The sequence below is a fragment of the Colobus angolensis genome, unplaced genomic scaffold, assembly GCF_000951035.1.
Source record: "Colobus angolensis palliatus isolate OR3802 unplaced genomic scaffold, Cang.pa_1.0 Scaffold275, whole genome shotgun sequence".
Lineage (NCBI taxonomy): Eukaryota > Metazoa > Chordata > Mammalia > Primates > Cercopithecidae > Colobus > Colobus angolensis.
In genome coordinates this window covers 706,665-711,229 of record NW_012115988.1, presented here as the reverse complement: position 1 = coordinate 711,229, position 4,565 = coordinate 706,665, and positions in this window count along the sequence as shown.

The following is a 4,565-nucleotide window of genomic DNA, read 5'->3' as shown; positions in this document are numbered from 1 at the left end:
CAGCCACATTTTAAGTGCCCAATGACCACACAAGGCTAGTGATTACAGTATTGAACAGTGCAGATATAGAACATTTCCTTACCGCATAAAGTTCTATTGTTCAGCACTGGACGGATGGATGGAGAGAGAAGATGATTAGGCTAGGTCAGTTAACATATCTATAACAATACAGTATCTTTCTTCTAATTAGCAAATGTTACGCTGTGAAGCAGAAGTATCAAACTGTTTGAATTCAATGTATTTATTAAGCAACTGTCATATGATAGGCTGTGTGGTGTTTGTTGTGAAGAATTAAAGAAAAATGTTGCCACTGAGGATAGCCAACCTGAAGAACTGGCTGTGGACAAGCTATGTTTCAGTTGGTGGGATGAGTATGAACAGCCAAGCATAAAAAGAACAGCACAACCACGTGCAGAATATCAGAGAGAAGAAACCGTATGGAATCAACCACACTGCTGGGAGATACCTTAAAAGAACAAAATATTTATTCATTCATACTTTTGCAACAAGCCTGTGAGGAGAGCAAAGCGTCTCTCAGTTTCATAGGACATAGTCAGTGTCTTACCAATCAGTAGCGGTGTTACCAGCATGAGAGCAGGGCTCCCAGGTGGGTGCCACTTCTATTACATTGCGACCCTATAACCTAGAAGTTTTAGACATAGAATAAGGGAACAAATTGTAAATGGTAATAGAAAAACATTAACTTTATAGAGTACATTTTCATTAAAGTGAGAAAGGTCTACTAAGGATACAACTTGAAGTTTCAATTTTCTTCTATTCTAAAATTTCCATTAAATCTAAACATTTAGGGAAAAATATTATTTCCAAAAGTGTTTATGATGTTTCTATAAGTAATGCAGTTAAGAAAATGAGGTGCATTTATGGACTAGCACTGCATATGTTCCAAAATAAGAAATCAAAAGGCTTACACTAATTCGGGTCCTCACCTAGAAAAGGGGACGTATTTAGAGGCATCGTCATTTGGAGGCTGTTCTGCTCAACCTACGGCTGCTTTGTCCTTCTGATCACAGAGGGCAGCCTAAGGTTTAGCATCACTGTGTACATTTTTATGAGGTTCTGGATAGTGCCACCTTTTAAAGACTTTACTTAATCTGACAGAGAATGAAAGAAGAAAACAGATGTTGCAAATGCATATTTGTGGTAATGTAATTTCTTTCAAAGGGCATTAGGCTATTTCTGTCTTAAAGGTTAAAGTAATTTTAAAGCATAAACGTTTGAGTTTCAAGTACAAATGCAGAATAACAGTTCATTATCCAAATATCTAACAACGTACCACAAACCAAAATGACTTTCTTCACCATAAAAGACTCTTCAGTTGGCTTTCTGGTGAACACTCAGTAGTAACAGTTCTGTAGTTCTGGTTTATAGCTTCAGGGTCTCTTTTTTAGTGCTTTGTATTTTACCTCCAGGCTGATATATTTCCATCCTCATATATAAAGCAGAAAACAGTGGCCTTGAAATTGACTTCACAAAGAGACCGTAGATCTCTACAAAGAGGAGAAAGAGAAAACTAAAGTCTTGGTCAATAGAGGAGAAAAAGGAAGTAATTAATAAGCACTTGTAGAAATGCTAACATCATTCATGTTTGGAAACAAGGACTCTTCTAGCATGTATAATTGGGTCATGCTCTTGGATTGGCGTTATAGCTCAGAAAAAAGGAGACCAGCTTGGGCAACCCGTCTCTACTAAAAATACAAAAAATTAGCCAGGTGTGGTGGCATACACCTGTAGTCCCAGCTACTTGGGAGGATGAGGCAGGAGAATTGCTAGAACCCTAGAACCCGGGAGGCAGAAGTTGCAGCGAGCTGAGATCACACCAGCCTGGGCGACAGAGTGAGACTCCATCTCTTAAAAAAAAAAAAAAAAAGAGAGAGAGCACAGAAAACTAGTTTGTCCATACAGGACAATTGTGAAGATCACCTGTGAACCTGTGATATATAATGACAATATTCATATTGACAAGTGTATATAAATTTATGTAAAGTTGAGCTATTCTGATTGTGTAGATTGTAATAGTTTAGGAACCTGTGCTTACTGTAAAATAAGCCTGAGCATTGCTGGGACAGAAATTGAACCTGTTTTACTAAATCCAACACTTGAGAGGCTTAACTTTTTCATCCCTACAGGGCACCTTTATGAGGCAGGCACTGAGGAATGAGAGTCACATATTCAATTGATATCAGAATACAATGATGTGATTCCCTGCCGATAGGGGTTCTAGAGTCCTAGATTTTTGAAGACTCTGGTTATCTTTTCCATTAGCTCTCAGACTATCAATGATAAGGAAATCTCATTATCTTTTGAAACAGTGCCTTGTCTTTAAGCTTATCCAAAGTCCTTAAGTGCTGCCTATTCCTGATTTATTCTCCAGGAGCATTTTTATTTTTAGCTTTGCTTCTTGCAACTAAAAAGTTTAGCTCATTCCCCAAGGAAATGTAACAGCCTTTTTCCTGGGAAGGAAACCTAGAAACATTTGTCCTGAGTGATATACCTCCTGTTTGGGGTTTGCACACAGATTCTACTGGACATTTCCAGGGCATTGTTTGACATTCAGAGGTAACATGTAAAATTGAGTATATGGTACCTCTGTCACACATTAAAGTGATGTGAGCCATGCTTGAGCTAAGAGACACAAGAGTTTTGACTTCTCCCATAGCAAGAAATTATATCCTGTAACATGTGTTTGGTAATTACAAATCTTTGCGTGGGCATCAGTGCCATATGCATAATATACCCCGGTGGCACAATTTCAAGGTTGCAGAGTCACATTTTGTGGACGAATCATTTATAATTACCCACTGCTACTGCAGCATTGTCTGTCACACTTTGCTCTGCATGGATGATTCTATAACGAATTTTAGTGTTGCTAAGTGATTTCTTTAAAACACAAGTTAATGCTAGTGTATCTGAGATATTTCTTAAGGACTATGATAAAATGTCATCATCTATCTTGGAAAAGGAGTAGGATAAGAAAGAAAAAGAACGGTAACCAAACCTTCATTGTTCTCTTATCATAACAGTAGAATAATCTTGTAACAGTAGTAAGGACACATTAACATTTGTGTACTTTTTTTTTTTACCAAGGCTGCTTACCTTTTTGAATTATAAAAAATATGATTAAGTGACAGAGCTTAGATATGTTCATTTCTGTGTGCAACTTGCTCACATGAAAAGATACATGCATTCATACTTTCTTTCATTTTTTTAAATTGATCTTCACTTCAACCCTGCAAAGTATGTATTATACTGAAAATAGAATATCCAAGTGGTTAGAAGCATAGGCTCTCAGAGACTGAGAGTTTGACAGGCATAGGTTAAAATCCTGGTTCCACTAGTCTTTAGTTATGTGACATCCACCCCACCCAAGGTCAATTAACTTTTGTTTGCCTTGGTTTCTCCACCTGTAGAATGAGGAAAATAACATAATCTCCTCATTGAATTGTTGCTGTGATTAAATAATTAATATAAATATGCACTAAATGATAATTATTCAATATTAGCCATTATTTCCATTATAGTCATTTTACAGATGAAATGATAGTTTTAGAGAGATAATGTAATTTGCCCCAAGATTTACATTGCTAGCGAGTAGTTGACCTGGGATTTGAATCCTCTCTAGCCAATAAGAATAAGAATCCCATGATTATCTGTATTTTTAGAAAATTATCTCTGACAGTCAGGAGCCCGTCACAGTGATTCAAGTTGACAAACCATTAAGATAAAGAAAAGACAATCTATTAGGTTGGTACAAAAGTAATTACAGCTTTGCAATTAAAAGTAATGGCAAAAATCTCAATTACTTTTGCACCAACCTAATACTTTTATAACCAGATAGACACTGGATTCCCGATTTAACCCTACACTTACTAGCTATGTGACACTGGGCAAATCATTTAACTTCTTGGATACTCAGTCTTCCCAACTTTATATTAGGAATAGCATCTACCTTTACATACATATTGTTGGGAAGACAATATTGTTGTGATTAAATATGATATTTGCAAATTAATTAGCACAGTGTCTGATACATGGAGGTATTCAATAAATAACAGCTATAGTCATTGTCATTACCACTATATTGCCCAGAATTGCTCCCTGGAAGTTGCCACTATATAGCAGTGTAATGTCACACAGAATGAACAAATATTAGAGGCTCCACTCTTGTTCATAATGCTCCACTATAGAGATAATTGGGAAAGCCAGACTGATGGGGTATGAGAAAATTCTATAGACGATAAAGCAACACTTCAGCAAATCTCAGTACTTTTTTTCTCAAACAGAAAATGAGAAGTAATGAGAAATCAAAAATTCAGATGTTAAAACTCAAAAATATTTAAATTATCTTATCCTTTAGACATATGTCAGGGCATCATATAATTTCAGCAATTTGATCTCATTTAGGAGGTTTAATGACCTTACTTTAAAAATCATATGAAAATTAAATTCAATAAAAATCAATGTATACTCGGCCGGGCGCGGTGGCTCAAGCCTGTAATCCCAGCACTCTGGGAGGCCGAGACGGGTGGATCACGAGGTCAGGAGAT